The sequence below is a fragment of the Engystomops pustulosus genome, unplaced genomic scaffold (assembly GCF_040894005.1).
Source record: "Engystomops pustulosus unplaced genomic scaffold, aEngPut4.maternal MAT_SCAFFOLD_281, whole genome shotgun sequence".
NCBI classification, from domain to species: Eukaryota; Metazoa; Chordata; class Amphibia; order Anura; family Leptodactylidae; genus Engystomops; species Engystomops pustulosus.
This window is the reverse complement of record NW_027285160.1, coordinates 72,501-95,000: the sequence shown is the minus strand read 5'-3', so window position 1 is coordinate 95,000 and position 22,500 is coordinate 72,501. Positions and strand designations below refer to the sequence as shown.

The window sequence follows — 22,500 nt, the reverse complement described above, 5'->3', positions numbered from 1 at the left end:
TAGGAGCTACTACTTCCAAAGGGGCAAGTCAGCGGGAGAAGCCAGTTGGCCTATCCGGCCTAGAGTCACTGTTCCCCGGCCACATTTGGCAGTAGGTCCCTGGGAGGAATAATGCCCATGGAAGTAGGAGCTACTACCTCCAAAGGGTGAAGACACTTGGCTCTAAGTGCCCGAGAGGTGTAATGCCCTTGGAAGTAAGAGCTCCTACTTCCAAAGGGGCAAGTCAGCGGGAGAAGCCAGTTGGCCTATCCGGCCAAGAGTCACTGTTCCCCGGCTACACTAGGCAGTAGGTCCCGGGGAGGAATAATGCCCATGGAAGTAGGAGCTACTACTTCCAAAGGGGCAAGTCAGCGGGAGAAGCCAGTTGGCCTATCCGGCCAAGAGTCACTGTTCCCCGGCCACACTTGGCAGTAGGTCCCGGGGAGGAATAATGCCCATGGAAGTAGGAGCTACTACTTCCAAAGGGGCAAGTCAGCGGGAGAAGCCAGTTGGCCTATCCGGCCTAGAGTCACTGTTCCCCGGCCACATTTGGCAGTAGGTCCCGGGGAGGAATAATGCCCATGGAAGTAGGAGCTACTACCTTCAAAGGGTGAAGACACTTGGCTCTAAGACCCCGAGAGGTATAATGCCCATGGAAGTAAGAGCTCCTACTTCCAAAGGGGCAAGTCAGCGGGAGCAGCCAGTTGGCCTATCCGGCCAAGGGTCACTGTTCCCCGGCCACACTTGGCAGTAGGTCCCGGGGAGGAATAATGCCCATGGAAGTAGGAGCCTCTACTTCCAAAGGGGCAAGTCAGCGGGAGCAGCCAGTTGGCCTATCCGGCCAAGGGTCACTGTTCCCCGGCCACACTTGGCAGTAGGTCCCGGGGAGGAATAATGCCCATGGAAGTAAGAGCTCCTACTTCCAAAGGGGCAAGTCAGCGGGAGAAGCCAGTTGGCCTATCCGGCCAAGAGTCACTGTTCCCCGGCCACACTTGGCAGTAGGTCCCGAGGAGGAATAATGCCCATGGAAGTAAGAGCTCCTACTTCCAAAGGGGCAAGTCAGCGGGAGAAGCCAGTTGGCCTATCCGGCCAAGAGTCACTGTTCCCCGGCCACACTTGGCAGTAGGTCCCGGGGAGGAATAATGCCCATGGAAGTAGGAGCTACTACCTCCAAAGGGTGAAGACACTTGGCTCTAAGTGCCCGAGAGGTATAATGCCCATGGAAGTAAGAGCTCCTACTTCCAAAGGGGCAAGTCAGCGGGAGCAGCCAGTTGGCCTATCCGGCCAAGGGTCACTGTTCCCCGGCCACACTTGGCAGTAGGTCCCGGGGAGGAATAATGCCCATGGAAGTAGGAGCCTCTACTTCCAAAGGGGCAAGTCAGCGGGAGCAGCCAGTTGGCCTATCCGGCCAAGGGTCACTGTTCCCCGGTCACACTTGGCAGTAGGTCCCGGGGAGGAATAATGCCCATGGAAGTAAGAGCTCCTACTTCCAAAGGGGCAAGTCAGCGGGAGAAGCCAGTTGGCCTATCCGGCCAAGAGTCACTGTTCCCCGGCCACACTTGGCAGTAGGTCCCGAGGAGGAATAATGCCCATGGAAGTAAGAGCTCCTACTTCCAAAGGGGCAAGTCAGCGGGAGAAGCCAGTTGGCCTATCCGGCCAAGAGTCACTGTTCCCCGGCCACACTTGGCAGTAGGTCCCGGGGAGGAATAATGCCCATGGAAGTAGGAGCTACTACCTCCAAAGGGTGAAGACACTTGGCTCTAAGTGCCCGAGAGGTATAATGCCCATGGAAGTAAGAGCTCCTACTTCCAAAGGGGCAAGTCAGCGGGAGCAGCCAGTTGGCCTATCCGGCCAAGGGTCACTGTTCCCCGGCCACACTTGGCAGTAGGTCCCAGGGAGGAATAATGCCCATGGAAGTAGGAGCCTCTACTTCCAAAGGGGCAAGTCAGCGGGAGCAGCCAGTTGGCCTATCCGGCCAAGGGTCACTGTTCCCCGGCCACACTTGGCAGTAGGTCCCGGGGAGGAATAATGCCCATGGAAGTAGGAGCCTCTACTTCCAAAGGGGCAAGTCAGCGGGAGAAGCCACTTGGCCTACCCGGCCAAGGGTCACTGTTCCCCGGCCACACTTGGCAGTAGGTCCCGGGGAGGAATAATGCCCATGGAAGTAGGAGCCTCTACTTCCAAAGGGGCAAGTCAGCGGGAGAAGCCACTTGGCCTACCCGGCCAAGGGTCACTGTTCCCCGGCCACACTTGGCAGTAGGTCCCGGGGAGGAATAATGCCCATGGAAGTAGGAGCTACTACTTCCAAAGGGGCAAGTCAGCGGGAGAAGCCACTTGGCCTATTCGGCCAAGGGTCACTGTTCCCCGGCCACACTTGGCAGTAGGTCCCGGGGAGGAATAATGCCCATGGAAGTAGGAGCCTCTACTTCCAAAGGGGCAAGTCAGCGGGAGAAGCCACTTGGTCTACCCGGCCAAGGGTCCCTGTTCCCCGGCCACACTTGGCAGTAGGTCCCGGGGAGGAATAATGCCCATGGAAGTAGGAGCTACTACTTCCAAAGGGGCAAGTCAGCGGGAGAAGCCACTTGGCCTACCCGGTTTAGGGTCACTGTTCCCCGGCCACACTTGGCAGTAGGTCCCGGGGAGGAATAATGCCCATGGAAGTAGGAGCTACTACTTCCAAAGGGGCAAGTCAGCGGGAGAAGCCACTTGGCCTACCCGGCCAAGGGTCACTGTTCCCCGGCCACACTTGGCAGTAGGTCCCGGGGAGGAATAATGCCCATGGAAGTAGGAGCTACTACTTCCAAAGGGGCAAGTCAGCGGGAGAAGCCACTTGGCCTATCCGGCCAAGGGTCACTGTTCCCCGGCCACACTTGGCAGTAGGTCCCGGGGAGGAATAATGCCCATGGAAGTAGGAGCTACTACTTCCAAAGGGGCAAGTCAGCGGGAGAAGCCACTTGGCCTATCCGGCCAAGGGTCACTGTTCCCCGGCCACACTTGGCAGTAGGTCCCGGGGAGGAATAATGCCCATGGAAGTAGGAGCTACTACTTCCAAAGGGGCAAGTCAGCGGGAGAAGCCACTTGGCCTACCCGGCCAAGGGTCACTGTTCCCCGGCCACACTTGGCAGTAGGTCCCGGGGAGGAATAATGCCCATGGAAGTAGGAGCTACTACCTTCAAAGGGTGAAGACACTTGGCTCTAAGTCCCCGAGAGGTATAATGCCCATGGAAGTAAGAGCTACTACTTCCAAAGGGGCAAGTCAGCGGGAGAAGCCACTTGGCCTATCCGGCCAAGGGTCACTGTTCCCCGGCCACACTTGGCAGTAGGTCCCGGGGAGGAATAATGCCCATGGAAGTAGGAGGTACTACTTCCAAAGGGGCAAGTCAGCGGTAGAAGCCACTTGGCCTATCCGGCCAAGGGTCACTGTTCCCCGGCCACACTTGGCAGTAGGTCCCGGGGAGGAATAATGCCCATGGAAGTAGGAGCTACTACTTCCAAAGGGGCAAGTCAGCGGGAGAAGCCACTTGGCCTATCCGGCCAAGGGTCACTGTTCCCCGGCCACACTTGGCAGTAGGTCCCGGGGAGGAATAATGCCCATGGAAGTAGGAGCTACTACTTCCAAAGGGGCAAGTCAGCGGGAGAAGCCACTTGGCCTATCCGGCCAAGGGTCACTGTTCCCCGGCCACACTTGGCAGTAGGTCCCGGGGAGGAATAATGCCCATGGAAGTAGGAGCTACTACTTCCAAAGGGGCAAGTCAGCGGGAGAAGCCACTTGGCCTACCCGGCCAAGGGTCACTGTTCCCCGGCCACACTTGGCAGTAGGTCCCGGGGAGGAATAATGCCCATGGAAGTAGGAGCTACTACCTTCAAAGGGTGAAGACACTTGGCTCTAAGTCCCCGAGAGGTATAATGCCCATGGAAGTAAGAGCTACTACTTCCAAAGGGGCAAGTCAGCGGGAGAAGCCACTTGGCCTATCCGGCCAAGGGTCACTGTTCCCCGGCCACACTTGGCAGTAGGTCCCGGGGAGGAATAATGCCCATGGAAGTAGGAGGTACTACTTCCAAAGGGGCAAGTCAGCGGGAGAAGCCACTTGGCCTATCCGGCCAAGGGTCACTGTTCCCCGGCCACACTTGGCAGTAGGTCCCGGGGAGGAATAATGCCCATGGAAGTAGGAGGTACTACTTCCAAAGGGGCAAGTCAGCGGGAGAAGCCACTTGGCCTATCCGGCCAAGGGTCACTGTTCCCCGGCCACACTTGGCAGTAGGTCCCGGGGAGGAATAATGCCCATGGAAGTAGGAGGTACTACTTCCAAAGGGGCAAGTCAGCGGGAGAAGCCACTTGGCCTATCCGGCCAAGGGTCACTGTTCCCCGGCCACACTTGGCAGTAGGTCCCGGGGAGGAATAATGCCCATGGAAGTAGGAGGTACTACTTCCAAAGGGGCAAGTCAGCGGGAGAAGCCACTTGGCCTATCCGGCCAAGGGTCACTGTTCCCCGGCCACACTTGGCAGTAGGTCCCGGGGAGGAATAATGCCCATGGAAGTAGGAGCTACTACTTCCAAAGGGTGAGGTCAGCGGGAGAAGCCACTTGGCCTATCCGGCCAAGAGTCACTGTCCCCCGGCCAGACTTGGCTGCAAGTCCCGGGGAGGAATAATGCCCATGGAAGTAGGAGCTACTACTTCCAAAGGGGCAAGTCAGCGGGAGAAGCCACTTGGCCTATCCGGCCACATGTCACTGTCCCCCGGCCTGACTTGGCGGCAAGTCCCGGGGAGGAATGATGCCCACGGAAGTAGGAGCTACTACTTCCAAAGGGTGAAGACACCTGGCTGTAGGTCAGCGAGAGGAATAATGCCCATGGAAGTGAGAGCTACTACTTCCAAAGGGGCACTTAAGCGGGAGCAGCCAGTTGGCCTATCCGGCCAAGAGTCACTGTTCCCCGGCCACACTTGGCAGTAGGTCCCGGGGAGGAATAATGCCCATGGAAGTCGTAGCTCCTACTTCCAAAGGGGCAAGTCAGCGGGAGAAGCCACTTGGCCTATCCGGCCAAGAGTCACTGTTCCCCGGCCACACTTGGCAGTAGGTCCCGGAGAGGAATAATGCCCATGGAAGTAGGAGCTACTACTTCCAAAGGGGCAAGTCAGCGGGAGAAGCCACTTGGCCTATCCGGCCAAGAGTCACTGTCCCCCGGCCAGACTTGGCGGCAAGTCCCGGGGAGGAATAATGCCCATGGAAGTAAGAGCCTAGCGGGAGCAGCCGCACAGGCTTCCCGGGAATGTGTCACTGTCCCCCCAGGCCAGACTTGGCGGCAAGTCCCGGGGAGGAATAGTGCTCATGGAAGTAGGAGCTCAGCGGGAGAAGCCGCTAAGGCTTACCCGGGAATGTGTCACTGTTCTCGGCCACGCTTGGTCGTAGGTCCCGGTGAGGAACATGCCCATGGAAGTCGGAGCTCCAAACTCCAAATTGACCTCAGCTGGAGCACTTGCTGAGGCTGCCCGGGCATGGGTGACTGTTCCCCGGGCTCACTTGGTCGTAGGTCCCGGTGTGGAACGTGCCCATGGAAGTTGAAGGGAAGAGAACCGCGAAAGGGAGTTTATGCGCTAAGCCGCGGCCGAGGAGGGCGCACCGATCCCGGCTTGATTCCTGCCATTCCCGGTCCCCAAACCGGACTCGGCATGGTGGTTGGATCCGTGACCCTGGAACCCTGGGCGGGGAGCCTAGGGGCGAGAGGGGCCCCATGGAGCTCGGGCAGACTAGAAGTACCCTCGTCTGCCCGCTGGAGGGCGCCCTTCCCGGAGCGGAGGGGACCCCCTTGGCCACCAAGTGCAAGCCGAGTTTGGAGCTCGAAACCCGGCCAGGCTTGGTCGGAGGTCCCGGTGAGGAACATGGCCATGGAAGTCGGAGCTCAGCGGGAGCAGCCACTCAGGCTACCCGGGAATGTGTCACTGTCCCCCGGCCAGACTTGGCGGCAAGTCCCGGGGAGGAATAGTGCCCATGGAAGTAAGAGTTCAGCGGGAGCAGCCGCTCAGGCTTACCCGGGAATGTGTCACTGTCCCCCGGCCAAGACTTGGCGGCAAGTCCCGGGGAGGAATAGTGCCCATGGAAGTAGCTCAGCGGGAGCAGCCACTCAGGCTACCCGGGAATGTGTCACTGTCCCCCGGCCAGACTTGGCGGCAAGTCCCGGGGAGGAATAGTGCCCATGGAAGTAGCTCAGCGGGAGCAGCTGCTGAGGCTACCCGTGAATGTGTCACTGTCCCTCGGCCACACTTGGTCGTTGGGTTTCTGATGAGGAACATGCCCATGGAAGTAAGAGTTCAGCGGGAGCAGCCGCTCAAGCTTACCCGGGAATGTGTCACTGTTCTCGGCCACGCTTGGTCGTAGGTCCCGGTGAGGAACATGCCCATGGAAGTCGGAGCTCCAAACTCCAAATTGCCCTCAGCGGGAGCACTTGCTGAGGCTGCCCGGGCATGGGTGACTGTTCCCCGGGCTCACTTGGTCGTAGGTCCCGGTGTGGAACGTGCCCATGGAAGTTGAAGGGAAGAGAACCGCGAAAGGGAGTTTTTGCGCTAAGCCGCGGCCGAGGAGGGCGCACCGATCCCGGCTTGATTCCTGCCATTCCCGGTCCCCAAACCGGACTCGGCATGGTGGTTGGATCTGTGACCCTGGAACCCTGGGCGGGGAGCCTAGGGGCGAGAGGGGCCCCATGGAGCTCGGGCAGACTAGAAGTACCCTCGTCTGCCCGCTGGAGGGCGCCCTTCCCGGAGCGGAGGGGACCCCCTTGGCCACCAAGTGCAAGCCGAGTTTGGAGCTCGAAACCCGGCCAGGCTTGGTCGGAGGTCCCGGTGAGGAACATGGCCATGGAAGTCGGAGCTCAGCGGGAGCAGCCACTCAGGCTACCCGGGAATGTGTCACTGTCCCCCGGCCAAGACTTGGCGGCAAGTCCCGGGGAGGAATAGTGCCCATGGAAGTAGCTCAGCGGGAGCAGCCACTCAGGCTACCAGGGAATGTGTCACTGTCCCCCGGCCAGACTTGGCGGCAGGTCCCGGGGAGGAATAGTGCTCATGGAAGTAGCTCAGCGGGAGCAGCCACTCAGGCTACCCGAGAATGTGTCACTGTCCCTCGGCCACCCTTGGTCGTTGGGTTCCTGATGAGGAACATGCCCATGGAACTAAAGAGTTCAGCGGGAGCATCCGCTCAGGCTACCCGGGAATGTGTCACTGTCCCCCGGCCAGACTTGGCGGCAGGTCCCGGGGAGGAATAGTGCCCATGGAAGTCGGAGCTCCAACCTCCAAGTTGACCTCAGCGGGAGCACTCGCTGAGGCTGCCCGGGCATGGGTGACTGTTCCCCGGCCACACTTGGTCGGAGGTCCCGGTGAGGAACATGCCCATGGAAGTTGGTGGGAAGAGAACCGCGAAAGGGAGTTTTGCGGCTGAGCCGCGGCCGAGGAGGTCTCACTAATTCCGGCATGATTCCTGCCAGGCCCGGTACCCTATATGGGACTCGGCTGGGTGGCTGTAGCCGGGACCCTGGAACCCTGGGCGGGGAGCCTAGGGGCGAGAGGGGCCCCATGGAGCTCGGGCAGACTAGAAGTACCCTCGTCTGCCCGCTGGAGGGCGCCCTTCCCGGAGCGGAGGGGACCCCCTTGGCCACCAAGTGCAAGCCGAGTTTGGAGCTCGAAACCCGGCCACACTTGGTAGTTGGTCCCGGTCAGGAACATGCCCATGGAAGTAAGAGCTCAGCGGGAGCAGCCACTCAGGCTACCCGGCAATGTGTCACTGTCCCCCGGCCAAGACTTGGCGGCAAGTCCCGGGGAGGAATAATGCCCATGGAAGTGGCTCAGCGGGAGCAGCCACTCAGGCTACCCGGGAATGTGTCACTGTCCCCCGTCCAAGACTTGGCGGCAAGTCCCGGGGAGGAATAGTGCCCATGGAAGTAGCTCAGCGGGAGCAGCCACTCAGGCTACCCGGGAATGTGTCACTGTCCCCCGGCCAGACTTGGCGGCAGGTCCCGGGGAGGAATAGTGCTCATGGAAGTAGCTCAGCGGGAGCAGCCACTCAGGCTACCCGAGAATGTGTCACTGTCCCTCGGCCACCCTTGGTCGTTGGGTTCCTGATGAGGAACATGCCCATGGAACTAAAGAGTTCAGCGGGAGCATCCGCTCAGGCTACCCGGGAATGTGTCACTGTCCCCCGGCCAGACTTGGCGGCAGGTCCCGGGGAGGAATAGTGCCCATGGAAGTCGGAGCTCCAACCTCCAAGTTGACCTCAGCGGGAGCACTCGCTGAGGCTGCCCGGGCATGGGTGACTGTTCCCCGGCCACACTTGGTCGGAGGTCCCGGTGAGGAACATGCCCATGGAAGTTGGTGGGAAGAGAACCGCGAAAGGGAGTTTTGCGGCTGAGCCGCGGCCGAGGAGGTCTCACTAATTCCGGCATGATTCCTGCCAGGCCCGGTACCCTATATGGGACTCGGCTGGGTGGCTGTAGCCGGGACCCTGGAACCCTGGGCGGGGAGCCTAGGGGCGAGAGGGGCCCCATGGAGCTCGGGCAGACTAGAAGTACCCTCGTCTGCCCGCTGGAGGGCGCCCTTCCCGGAGCGGAGGGGACCCCCTTGGCCACCAAGTGCAAGCCGAGTTTGGAGCTCGAAACCCGGCCACACTTGGTAGTTGGTCCCGGTCAGGAACATGCCCATGGAAGTAAGAGCTCAGCGGGAGCAGCCACTCAGGCTACCCGGCAATGTGTCACTGTCCCCCGGCCAAGACTTGGCGGCAAGTCCCGGGGAGGAATAGTGCCCATGGAAGTGGCTCAGCGGGAGCAGCCACTCAGGCTACACGGGAATGTGTCACTGTCCCCCGGCCAAGACTTGGCGGCAAGTCCCGGGGAGGAATAGTGCCCATGGAAGTGGCTCAGCGGGAGCAGCCACTCAGGCTACACGGGAATGTGTCACTGTCCCCCGGCCAAGACTTGGCGGCAAGTCCCGGGGAGGAATAGTGCACATGGAAGTAGCTCAGCGGGAGCAGCCACTCAGGCTACCCGGGAATGTGTCACTGTCCCCCGGCCAGACTTGGCGGCAGGTCCCGGGGAGGAATAGTGCTCATGGAAGTAGCTCAGCGGGAGCAGCCACTCAGGCTACCCGAGAATGTGTCACTGTCCCTCGGCCACCCTTGGTCGTTGGGTTCCTGATGAGGAACATGCCCATGGAACTAAAGAGTTCAGCGGGAGCATCCGCTCAGGCTACCCGGGAATGTGTCACTGTACTTCGGCCAGACTTGGCGGCAGGTCCCGGGGAGGAATAGTGCCCATGGAAGTCGGAGCTCCAACCTCCAAGTTGACCTCAGCGGGAGCACTCGCTGAGGCTGCCCGGGCATGGGTGACTGTTCCCCGGCCACACTTGGTCGGAGGTCCCGGTGAGGAACATGCCCATGGAAGTTGGTGGGAAGAGAACCGCGAAAGGGAGTTTTGCGGCTGAGCCGCGGCCGAGGAGGTCTCACTAATTCCGGCATGATTCCTGCCAGGCCCGGTACCCTATATGGGACTCGGCTGGGTGGCTGTAGCCGGGACCCTGGAACCCTGGGCGGGGAGCCTAGGGGCGAGAGGGGCCCCATGGAGCTCGGGCAGACTAGAAGTACCCTCGTCTGCCCGCTGGAGGGCGCCCTTCCCGGAGCGGAGGGGACCCCCTTGGCCACCAAGTGCAAGCCGAGTTTGGAGCTCGAAACCCGGCCACACTTGGTAGTTGGTCCCGGTCAGGAACATGCCCATGGAAGTAAGAGCTCAGCGGGAGCAGCCACTCAGGCTACCCGGCAATGTGTCACTGTCCCCCGGCCAAGACTTGGCGGCAAGTCCCGGGGAGGAATAGTGCCCATGGAAGTGGCTCAGCGGGAGCAGCCACTCAGGCTACACGGGAATGTGTCACTGTCCCCCGGCCAAGACTTGGCGGCAAGTCCCGGGGAGGAATAGTGCACATGGAAGTAGCTCAGCGGGAGCAGCCACTCAGGCTACCCGGGAATGTGTCACTGTCCCCCGGCCAAGACTTGGCGGCAAGTCCCGGGGAGGAATAATGCCCATGGAAGTGGCTCAGCGGGAGCAGCCACTCAGGCTACCCGGGAATGTGTCACTGTCCCTCGGCCACACTTTGCCGTAGGTCCCGGTGAGGAACATGCCCATGGAAGTCGGAGCTCCAACCGGGTGAAGCCGCCGAGAGCTAGCCGGGAATAGGGCGCCAAACCCGGCTACCGCCCTCCAGGCTTGCCCCGGTCGAAAGACCTACGTCCTCGCAGCAGCACCAAGCGAAAAACTCTCTAAGTGTGGGAGAACCGGGGACCCGACCGGTGGCACTCTGCCTCTCGCTGCCGCCCTCCTGGAAGCGTCCTCGGTCACTCGGAGTACGGCAGATTTCAGAGCTCCGGAATGGTGAAAAAGAACCGGAGAGAGGGCGAATCCGGCTTCTCTCTGCCGGGCGAGGACCACCGCAGGCGGCGGGGACGTCTGACAGGAGACGGCGCCGCGGCAGGCTTTCTAAGTGGCTGGGCTTTTTGTCCTCGGCGAAAGTCGAAAAAATTTTGCGGTCCGAGCTGCCCTGCTCCTGCCGGGGAAGGCTTACCGCCGGCGGCTGCCAACCCCTGGCTTGCCCGCCGGATCGCCTTCGAAGGCTGCTGAAAAAGAACCCCGAGACGGGCACCTCTCGGAAGAACCGCAGACCAAAACCGACCGGTCCGACTTTCAGTGCACCTTCGGCGGCAGAGAGAAGCAGCAAAAATACCGGTCAGAGAAGGGGAGTTTTGGTCGACTCTGCCAGGCTTTTGCACTAAGTCAGATCCGTAATGCCAGCGGGACTGAGTCGCTTTTGCGTGCCGTGGTCCTGGAGGCCTGCTCGGACAGGGCGGTCCTTCGGGTCCCGCGGGAAGGGGCATTTCATGTTCCTCTGCGGGAGGTGATCCATTTTCTGCGGGAAATGGCGAGCCCCTTCGGCTACAAGAGTGTGTAGGTCCCGCTCAACAGTCTACGTCCTTAACCATCGGGGACTTTGTAGATTGTGCCCGTAATCGCTCTCCGCAGAACAGAGCGGGAGGTCTCCGCGGCGGAGGCCGGAGAGGGCGCGAGGTGAGCGGCATGGTATGACTGGGTTCGTGCCGCTCACTGGTACCCGGAGCGTGGCGCCCTCCGGGTAAAAGGCTAGCCGGGGCGAGCAGGTGGGTTGACGGGCGCATAAGCCACGCCGTCCCCGCCATACAAGGTGCCGGTGGCCTGGCGAACCACCGGCGTAAGGCTAGCCAGGGCGGACCGCGGGGCAGAGGGCGCTTAAGCCACGCTCTCTCTCCATCCCACCAGTACAAACGGGGAAAAAATTTCAAAGTGTGGGAGAACCGGGGACCCGACCGGTGGCACTCTGCCTCTCGCTGCCGCCCTCCTGGAAGCGTCCTCGGTCACTCGGAGTACGGCAGATTCCAGAGCTCCGGAATGGTGAAAAAGAACCGGAGAGAGGGCGACTCTGGTTTCTCACTGCCGGGCGAGGACCACCGCAGGCGGCGGGGACGTCTGACAGGAGACGGCGCCGCGGCAGGCTTTCTAAGTGGCTGGGCTTTTTGTCCTCGGCGAAAGTCGAAAAAATTTTGCGGTCCGAGCTGCCCTGCTCCTGCCGGGGAAGGCTTACCGCCGGCGGCTGCCAACCCCTGGCTTGCCCGCCGGATCGCCTTCGAAGGCTGCTGAAAAAGAACCCCGAGACGGGCACCTCTCGGAAGAACCGCAGACCAAAACCGACCGGTCCGACTTTCAGTGCACCTTCGGCGGCAGAGAGAAGCAGCAAAAATACCGGTCAGAGAAGGGGAGTTTTGGTCGACTCTGCCAGGCTTTTGCACTAAGTCAGATCCGTAATGCCAGCGGGACTGAGTCGCTTTTGCGTGCCGTGGTCCTGGAGGCCTGCTCGGACAGGGCGGTCCTTCGGGTCCCGCGGGAAGGGGCATTTCATGTTCCTCTGCGGGAGGTGATCCATTTTCTGCGGGAAATGGCGAGCCCCTTCGGCTACAAGAGTGTGTAGGTCCCGCTCAACAGTCTACGTCCTTAACCATCGGGGACTTTGTAGATTGTGCCCGTAATCGCTCTCCGCAGAACAGAGCGGGAGGTCTCCGCGGCGGAGGCCGGAGAGGGCGCGAGGTGAGCGGCATGGTATGACTGGGTTCGTGCCGCTCACTGGTACCCGGAGCGTGGCGCCCTCCGGGTAAAAGGCTAGCCGGGGCGAGCAGATGGGTTGACGGGCGCATAAGCCACGCCGTCCCCGCCATACAAGGTGCCGGTGGCCTGGCGAACCACCGGCGTAAGGCTAGCCAGGGCGGACCGCGGGGGAGAGGGCGCATAAGCCACGCCGACCCCGCTGTACAAGGTGCCGGTGGCCTGGCGAACCACCGGCGTAAGGCTAGCCAGGGCGGACCGCGGGGGAGAGGGCGCATAAGCCACGCCGACCCCGCTGTACAAGGTGCCGGTGGCCTGGCGAACCACCGGCGTAAGGCTAGCCAAGGGCGTACCGCGGGGCAGAGGGCGCATAAGCCACGCTCTCTCTCCATCCCACCAGAACAAACGGGGAAAAATTTTCAAAGTGTGGGAGAACCGGGGACCCGACCGGTGGCACTCTGCCTCTCGCTGCCGCCCTCCTGGAAGCGTCCTCGGCCACTCGGTGTCCGGCAGATTTCAGAGCTCCGGAATGGTGAAAAAGAACCGGTGAGAGGGCGAATCCGGCTTCTCTCTGCCGGGCGAGGACCACCGCAGGCGGCATGGGAAGTCTGACAGGAGACGGCGCGGCGGGCAGGCTTTAAAAGTGCATGGGCTTTTGGCCTCGGCGAAAGTCGAAAAAATTTTGCGGTCCGAGCGGCCCTGCTCCTGCCGGGGAAGGCTCACCGCCGGCGGCTGCCAACCCCTGGCTTGCCCGCCGGATGGCCTTCGAAGGCTGCTGAAAAAGAACCCCGAGACGGGCACCTCTCGGAAGAACCGCAGACCAAAACGAACCGATCCCACCCTCAGTGCACCTTCGGCGGCAGAGAAAAGCATCAAAAATACCGGTCAAAGAAGCGAGGTTTTGGTCGACTCTGCCAGGTTTTTGCACTAAGTCAGATTTGTAATGCCAGCGGGACTGAGTCGCTTTTGCGTGCCGTGGTCCTGGAGGCCTGCTCGGACAGGGCGGTCCTTCGGGTCCCGCGGGAAGGGGCATTTCATGTTCCTCTGCGGGAGGTGATCCATTTTCTGCGGGAAATGGCGAGCCCCATCGGCTACAAGAGTGTGTAGGTCCCGCTCAACAGTCTACGTCCTTAACCATCGGGGACTTTGTAGATTTTGCCCATAATCGCTCTCCGCAGAACAGAGCGGGAGGTCTCCGCGGCGGAGGCCGGAGAGGGCGCGAGGTGAGCGGCATGGTATGACTGGGTTCGTGCCGCTCACTGGTACCCGGAGCGTGGCGCCCTCCGGGTAAAAGGCTAGCCGGGGCGAGCAGGTGGGTTGACGGGCGCATAAGCCACGCCGTCCCCGCCATACAAGGTGCCGGTGGCCTGGCGAACCACCGGCGTAAGGCTAGCCAGGGCGGACCGCGGGGGAGAGGGCGCATAAGCCACGCCGACCCCGCTGTACAAGGTGCCGGTGGCCTGGCGAACCACCGGCGTAAGGCTAGCCAAGGGCGTACCGCGGGGCAGAGGGCGCATAAGCCACGCTCTCTCTCCATCCCACCAGAACAAACGGGGAAAAATTTTCAAAGTGTGGGAGAACCGGGGACCCGACCGGTGGCACTCTGCCTCTCGCTGCCGCCCTCCTGGAAGCGTCCTCGGCCACTCGGTGTCCGGCAGATTTCAGAGCTCCGGAATGGTGAAAAAGAACCGGTGAGAGGGCGACTCCGGATTCTCTCTGCCGGGCGAGGACCACCGCAGGCGGCATGGGAAGTCTGACAGGAGACGGCGCTGCGGGCAGGATTTCGAAGTGCATGGGCTTTTGGCCTCGGCGAAAGTCGAAAAAATTTTGCGGTCCGAGCTGCCCTGCTCCTGCCGGGGAAGGCTCACCGCCGGCGGCTGCCGACCCCTGGCTTGCCCGCCGGATGTCCTTCGAAGGCTGCTGAAAAAGAACTGCCAGGCGGGCACCTCTCGGAAGAACCGCAGACAAAAACATAAAAATTTTGGGCGATCCGACCCTCAGTGCACCTTCGGCGGCAGAGAAAAGCATCAAAAATACCGGTCAAAGAAGCGAGGTTTTGGTCGACTCTGCCAGGTTTTTGCACAAAGTGTTGGCATCGTGCGGCGTCGCGCTTTGCTGTACCGTATCCCCAATGGAGTGGCGCCCGGCGGGGTAGGCTAGCCATGTGAGGTCGAGGGCGGGAGGACGGGACGTAAGCCAGGCCGTTCTCCACAAGTAAATTCCGGACGCGGAGACCCCTTCTCCGCCCTACGGTCCCCAATGGGGTGGCGCCCGGCGGGTGAGGCTAGCCATGGGAGGACGGGACGTAAGCCAGGCCGTTCTCCACAAGAAATTCCGGACGCGGAGACCCCTTCTCCGCCCTACGGTCCCCAATGGGGTGGCGCCCGGCGGGTGAGGCTAGCCATGTGAGGTCGAGGGCGGGAGGACGGGACGTAAGCCAGGCCGTTCTCCACAAGTAAAATTCCGGACGCGGAGACCCCTTCTCCGCCCTACGGTCCCCAATGGGGTGGCGCCCGGCGGGTGAGGCTAGCCATGTGAGGTCGAGGGCGGGAGGACGGGACGTAAGCCAGGCCGTTCTCCACAAGTAAAATTCCGGACGCGGAGACCCCTTCTCCGCCCTACGGTCCCCAATGGGGTGGCGCCCGGCGGGTGAGGCTAGCCATGTGAGGTCGAGGGCGGGAGGACGGGACGTAAGCCAGGCCGTTCTCCACAAGTAAAATTCCGGACGCGGAGACCCCTTCTCCGCCCTACGGTCCCCAATGGGGTGGCTCCCGGCGGGTGAGGCTAGCCATGTGAGGTCGAGGGCGGGAGGACGGGACGCAAGCCAGGCCGTTCTCCACAAACTCCCAGCGGTAGAGTCTCGGCTCTCCGCTCTTTTGATCGATCTGACACAGCGCGATCCGGCGGGGCAAGGCACTTTGCTCGGTCAGGGGTATTGGCCCCGGCCGGTTTATGGTAAAGCGTTCCTTAGCCTCAGTCTTGGTCGCGCATCAATCCCCCGCTCCCCGTGAGCGGCTGTCGTCCTCTGCCTAAGGTTGTGTAGCGCGGTGCCAGTGTGGTCCTCGCACGGCCCCGCTCCTGCCACAAGCGGTAGGACTCTCTGCTTCGGCTGAGGTTTGCTACGAAGCGTATGGAACGGGCGTACTCCACCGTACCGTGGGTGGGGGGCGGCGGCGTTGGCGGCGGCAGCGTCCAGCGAGGAGCTCCGGCTCCCCGCGGTAGCGCCTCGCCTAGTGTCCCTCGGGCAAGTCCAATCGCCCCCCGCCCGGTCGGAGAGCGCAGACACTTCTGTGTCCACGGTTTATTTCCGCAGCACGAAAAGGGACGGCTCCCGCTTGCTCCTCGCGGGGACGAGGCTTAGACCCACCGTGGCGCTTCCGCGGTAGGTAGGGTCGTCTGCCGTAGGAGCGGTAGCGGTCGAGTGGTCCCCAGTGTACCCTGTTAGCGCTGCCCGCCTACGCCTGAAGAGCTGCGGACCGAGAAAAAGGTTCGCTCCGCTGCTGACGGCGAAGCGCGCGGCACGCCGCGGAAGAGGAGAGGGAGCGGTCGCCCCCGGGGCGGCTCCCCTCCGAGTCCGGCAGAAGCAGAGATTGTAGCGGAGGGGGGGGTTTTTCTAAATTCCCCGGGCGTGTTATCCCCAGCGGTAGCCTTCGAACTCTTCAACCGCAAGCACGATCGCACGTTCACAGCACCCGTCACTAGGAGCCGGGCCAGAGGCGGGCGGCAGACGAAACCGACATGAGCGCTTAAGGGTATTGCACCCCCGGCGCCCAGACCCTGGAAATTGAGTCTGCCCCCAAAGCCCACCCGCGTCCTCCTTGGCGCTCCCGGAGTACATGGTCGTAGATGGGCCATCGGTCGCTAATGCCAAACTGCGTCCCAGGGGTGCGTCCCCTCTGACCAACGGCAGACCCATCCCTCTCGCCAATCCGCGGATCCCCGCCAGGTCCCGAACAGGGCTCGTCCTTTAGCGTTTCAAATGCGCCCTCCCCGCCATACGAGGGGTTGAGGACCGTAGCCTTCCCTTACGAGAGGCACCAGGGGTGCGCCTGCTCGAGGGCCCGGCCGTGGGCGTAACGCTTGGGCCGCCCGGGGGAGTCGGTAGACCATGGGAGACCAACACTCGCACCCGAACGTTGCCCGTGCTTTGTGGAAGAGAGCTTCTTTTGCGAGGTTGTCGCTGCGGATGGCGCCCGGACAAACCCTATCCCTAATACTTCTGGGGAATTGGCGTCTAAGCCACCCTGCTCGGTATCCCTGCACCCACGAAGGGGGCCGTGGAAGGCTTGGGGTCTCGCCGGCGAAACCGACCGGATGCCCGGGGTACTGAACCCCCGGGGTCCCACCCTGGAAATTGAGCCGTCCGACCCCGCCACGTCTTCCTAGTGCTCTCCTTGGCTCCCCCGCCTGTGGGCGTCGTTAGGGGCTGCGGTCATCAGCGCCGGCTAAGCTTCGGCAACACGGCCGACCCACCCCTTCGGCGCCTGGGGGAGCCTGGTCCCAGTCCGGGCCGTTCCGTAGGGGCGGCTATCCCTTACATGAGGGACTCGGTGCGTCCGCTCGGGCTGCGGGGCTCCGGCTCCGACAGCCGGGGAGCTGGTTTTGACCGCGGGCCTCGACGGGAGCCGGCAGGGACCGGACTTAGGCGTCAAGCCGAAAATAACCCCGGCACCCTCGCGTGCTTCCAAAGCGAGGGGACCTTTGGCCGAGCGGGGGCACCGGAAGCCGAACCGACCCCAACCCCTCTTCCTACCCCAGGGCTGGGCTGACCAATCCCCTGATCGGGTCTAAAATGGAAGAAGGGGATTCGAGGGAAGGGGCTGGCGGAAGGCAGTTGCCCGACGGAGTAGGCGAAGGCCAGGCCGTTTCCGAGTCCCGAGCAGAGGAGGGCGAACTCGGCTCTTCATCGACCGACGGCGAGGCGAGGGCGGTGGCTGCCGCGGGGAAGACTCCATTGCTCGTCAGCGCGCTAGGAGCGGGGCCGACTGGCTGCTCGGGGTATGGCATCCCCGGGGGCCCACCCTGGAAATCTTCGCTCCTCAGCCGCTGCAGGTTATAAGGTCCCGCCGCGCGTAAGCGCTCAACTCTCCGACCCACGGATGTCGAGCCCATGGTGAGCCGGCCGTTTCGTACGGGGAAAAGGGGTCCTCTGGCCCCACATCGATCGAGGGGGGTTTAGATCCGCGGAGGCACGCACCGCGAGGCGAATCGCTGCTTTTCCCCAAGAGGTTAACCTTCAAACCACCGAGTAGGTTCGGGGCAGGGCCGACAGTCTGCACTGGGGTATTGCATCCCTGGTGGGGCGACCCTGGAAATCTCTGCCCCTTTCCACTCTTTCGGTTGGGCCTCTCGTCGGGGCGAGCGTAAGTCGGCAAGCAGACGTGGGAAGAGGCTTCTTACCGGTGACACTCCCTTCGTGAGAGAGGCAGGTACTCGCCCCGGACCCCGGTCCAAATCTGCGCGGGCCGGACGGCGTCGGCCCTAGCCGAAGGCCGCTCCCGCGAAGCCAGGGAGCCGAAAATAACCCCGACACCCTCCGCGACCTCGCGTGCTTCCAAAGCGAGGGGAACCTTTGGCCGAGCGGGGGCACCCGAAGCCGAACCGACCCCAACCCCTCTTCCTACCCCAGGGCTGGGCTGACCAATCCCCTGATCGGGTCTAAAATGGAAGAAGGGGATTCGAGGGAAGGGGCTGGCGGAAGGCAGTTGCCCGACGGAGTAGGCGAAGGCCAGGCCGTTTCCAAATCCCGAGCAGAGGAGGGCGAACGACGTTCTTCATCGACTGACGGCGAGGCTAGGGCGAAGGCGGTGGCTGCCGCGGGGAAGACTCCATTGCTTGCCAGCGTGCTAGGAGCGGGGCCGACAGGCTGCTCGGGGTATGGCATCCCCGGGGGCCCACCCTGGAAATCTTCGCTCCTCAGCCGCTGCAGGTTATAAGGTCCCGCCGCGCGTAAGCGCTCAACTCCCCGACCCACGGACGTCGAGCCCATGGTGAGCTGACAGTTTCGTACGGGGAAAAGGGGTCCTCTGGCCCCACATCGATCGAGGGGGTTTAGATCCGCGGAGGCACGCACCGCGAGGCGAATCGCTGCTTTTCCCCAAGAGGTTAACCTTCAAACCACCGAGTAGGTTCGGGGCAGGGCCGACTGCCTGCACTGGGGTATTGCATCCCTGGTGGGGCGACCCTGGAAATCTCTGCCCCTTTCCACTCTTTCGGTTGGGCCTCTCGTCGGGGCGAGCGTAAGTCGGCAAGCAGACGTGGGAAGAGGCTTCTTACCGGTGACACTCCCTTCGTGAGAGAGGCAGGTACTCGCCCCGCACCCCGGTCCAAATCTGCTCGGTCCGGCCGTCGTCGGCCCTAGCCGAAGGCCGCTCCCGCGAAGCCAGGCGATCCGAGCCGAGGATCCGCGCGAGCCTTCTCCAAGCCCTCTGCCGGGCGCTGGTGTTGAAAGCGTAGCGGACCCTGTTCGCCGGAGCGATAGGAGCGGAGCACCGGTCCCGAAGGGTTGAAAGCTGGGTAGCAGCGCCGTAGCTTCCCTCCCAGCCTTCCCCCGGACCTGGCGCCCGATCCCCTCCGCTCCTCTGTGCGTTGGCGGGCGGCGCTGCATGGGTACGTCGCGACGGCTCCCTATCGTCTCTCTCTCGCTTAACAGTGGTGAGAGGTGGTGGTGGCGCTGTCGAGGTGCTGAAGTCGAGCGTCCAATGCTTTCCTTCTATGCGCAGCCTACAGGAGCTGTCCGAGCTTCGGAGGTGCTGATGGAGGTGAGAGTCAAGCGCCGCTTCTTGGCTGATCTGAGTGGGGAAAGCCAGCGACTGCGAGAGGGAGGGGGAAGGAAAGGCTTTTTCGGGTCCTTGGAAGGGACCGCGAGAGCATCTTTCTTGCCCCCCTGCCCTAAGCTCCATCCACAATGTTGTCTGCGAGGTCTTCTCTGGCGGCGGAGAAGCGCTGCGGTAGCAGCAGCAACGAGCGTTCCCATGAGCTCACGGAGCCTGACTCCAAGAGTCTACCCCTCAGAGCCCCGGCTACCTGGTTGATCCTGCCAGTAGTATATGCTTGTTTTAAAGATTAAGCCATGCATGTCTAAGTACTGACTATTCTTTACGGTGAAACTGCGAATGGCTCATTAAATCAGTTATGGTTCCTTTGATCGTTCCGCATTGATGGTGTGCTACTCGGATAACTGTGGCAATTCTAGAGCTAATACGTGCCCACGAGCGCTGCCCTCCAGGAAGGCGTGCATTTATCAGACTTAAAACCAATCCGGGGAGCCCTGGTTCCGCGGCGGGTCCTCCGGGCCCGCGGCGGCGCCAGCCCCGTCCTAGACTTGGCGACTCTAGGTGACCTCGGGCCGATCGCACGTCCTCCGTGACGGCGACGATCTATTCAGGTTTCTGCCCTATCAACTGTCGATGGTATCGCACCTGCCTACCATGGTGACCACGGGTAACGGGGAATTAGGGTTCGGTTCCGGAGAGGGAGCCTGAGAAACGGCTACCACATCCAAGGAAGGCAGCAGGCGCGCAAATTACCCACTCCCGACACGGGGAGGTAGTGACGAAAAATAACAATACAAGACTCTTTCGAGGCCTTGTAATTGGAATGAGTACAATTTAAATCCTTTAACCAGGATCCATTGGAGGGCAAGTCTGGTGCCAGCAGCCGCGGTAATTCCAGCTCCAATAGCGTAAGTTAAAGTTGCTGCAGTTAAAAAGCTCGTAGTTGGATTTCGGGGAAGGGCTGGCGGTCCGCCGAGAGGCGAGCCTACCGCCAGTCCCGGACCCCTGTCTCTCGGGCGCCCCCCGGGATGCGCTTCGCTGCGTGTCCCGGGGGCCCGAAGCGTTTACTTTGAAAAAATTAGAGTGTTCAAAGCAGGCCGTTCGCCTGAATATCGCAGCTAGGAATAATGGAACAGGACCTTGGTTCTATTTTGTTGGTTTTGAGAACTAGGGCCATGATTGAGAGGGACGGCCGGGGGCACCCGTACTGTGCTGCCAGAGGTGAAATTCTTGGACCGGCGCAAGACGCCCGAGAGCGAAAGCATTTGCCAAGAATGTCTTCATTAATCAAGAACGAAAGTCGGAGGTTCGAAGACGATCAGATACCGTCGTAGTTCCGACCATAAACGATGCCGACCGGCGATCCGGCGGCGTTATTCCCATGACCCACTGCGCAGCCTCCGGGAAACCAAAGTCTTTGGGTTCCGGGGGGAGTATGGTTGCAAAGCTGAAACTTAAAGGAATTGACGGAAGGGCACCACCAGGAGTGGAGCCTGCGGCTTAATTTGACTCAACACGGGGAACCTCACCCGGCCCGGACACGGAAAGGATTGACAGATTGATAGCTCTTTCTCGATTCTGTGGGTGGTGGTGCATGGCCGTTCTTAGTTGGTGGAGCGATTTGTCTGGTTAATTCCGATAACGAACGAGACTCCCGCATGCTAAATAGTTACGCGACCCCCCGCGGTCCGCGTTCAGCTTCTTAGAGGGACAAGTGGCGCTTAGCCACGCGAGATCGAGCAATAACAGGTCTGTGATGCCCTTAGATGTCCGGGGCAGCACGCGCGCTACACTGAACGGCTCAGCGTGTGTCTACCCTGCGCCGGCAGGCGCGGGTAACCCGCTGAACCCCGTTCGTGATAGGGATCGGGGATTGCAATTGTTCCCCATCAACGAGGAATTCCCAGTAAGTGCGGGTCATTAGCTCGCGTTGATTAAGTCCCTGCCCTTTGTACACACCGCCCGTCGCTACTACCGATTGGATGGTTTAGTGAGGTCCTCGGATCGGCCCCGCGGGGGGACTCCTCGGAGCTCCTCTGCGGTGTTGCCCGAGAAGACGACCGAACTGTACTATCTAGAGGAAGTAAAAGTCGTAACAAGGTTTCCGTAGGTGAACCTGCGGAAGGATCATTACCGTCGAATGCATCGACAAAACCCTCTCCCCCGTGCCGGCACGAAGCGCGGCGGCGGCGGCGGCGACGAGCGGAGACGTCGACAGCATCAGCAGCGTTCAGCGAGCAACTCCGCGGCAGAGATGGAGGTGGGCGAGCCGGCAGAGCCAGCGGGTCCTTCCCGCTGGCTTCTCCCCCACCTCCGCTGAATCTCTCCGGCCCGACTCTGATGCCCTTGCGGGGCGAGAGCACTTCGATCCCGGCCAGGGGGCCGTCGGAGCGATGCCCTGGGAGGAAGAGAGATTAGCTACCTCTCCTTCCACCCATGGTGCGGTCGCCTCCGTCCCAGTGCGGGGTCGTCGACGCCGGCTCTCCCCCGTCCGGATCCCCGCTCGATCGTACGGTGGTCGAGTGGAGAAAAATCTCCGGCTTCTCCTCTTGCCTTCGTCTCGGTGGGCGCGGTGAGGAGAAGGGGCGGTTGCGTGGCAAGGCACCGAGACAAAAACGGGGTTGACTCCGTCCTGGTGGCGAGTCGCCTGGCGACGGCTGGCTTCTCCCCACCTCGGCTGAATCTCTCCGGCCCGACTCTGATGCCCTTGCGGGGCGAGAGCACTTCGATCCCGGCCAGGGGGCCGTGGGAGCGATGCCCTGGGAGGAAGGGAGATTAGCTACCTCTCCTTCCACCCATGGTGCGGTCGCCTCCTTCCCAGTGCGGGGTCGTCGACGCCGGCTCTCCCCCGTCCGGATCCCCGCTCGATCGTACGGTGGTCGAGTGGAGAAAAACTCCGGCTTCCCCTCTTGCCTTCGTCTCGGTGGGCGCGGTGAGGAGAAGGGGCGGTTGCGTGGCAAGGCACCGAGACAACATAGGGGTTGACTCCGTCCTGGTGGCGAGTCGCCTGTCGAGGGATCGAAGAGGGAGGCGGGCGTCCGGAAGCCTGCACCCTCGCGCTCTCTCCAGACCAGCGCGACTCCTTGGGCGATGGCAGAGGACGGGGGCTCGGCGGAGGAAGCGACGCGCGGGGTGCCCGGGAGACCGTACTCTCCTCTCCCCGACGTCGCGTGAGGATTGGCTGGCGTCGCCGTGTACCCAACGAAGAGCGGTGTGGCTGGCGGATGGTCCTCGATGAGGGGGCGAGGGGAAGGCGGCGTAGCGCCTGGAGGATGGAGGGTTCTGCGCGCGAGGACCCTCTGCCTCTCTCCACAGGGGCAGCGCCTCTCTTCCCTCCTCTCCCCCGCTGTCGGGTCGACCACGCCGGTCTTTGCCGAAGGTCGATGGGTCTTGTCGCCAGGCGCGCCTCCGCCGGGTGAGCTGCGTTCCAGTGGCGGCCCCCGGTCCCCCACGAGCGGCGCGCAGGGGACTGGGCTTCCCGCACCCGCCCCAGGCGGTGTGCCGCGGAGGCTCTTCTCCCAGGCGTCGCTCTTTGGACAACGTCCGCTCGGCTTCGGCCGTGTGCACACGAATGTAGCGGTGCCGTAC

General features: G+C 62.1%; 1 non-coding gene across 1 annotated transcript; it reads left to right on the top strand.

The window, feature by feature from the left end:
- The first annotated feature begins 19,159 nt into the window (after positions 1–19,159).
- On the top strand, positions 19,160–21,045 carry LOC140110440 (18S ribosomal RNA). The gene has a single exon (XR_011851483.1). It is a non-coding gene; the product is annotated as an 18S ribosomal RNA (ribosomal RNA).
- The last annotated feature ends 1,455 nt before the right edge of the window (positions 21,046–22,500 follow it).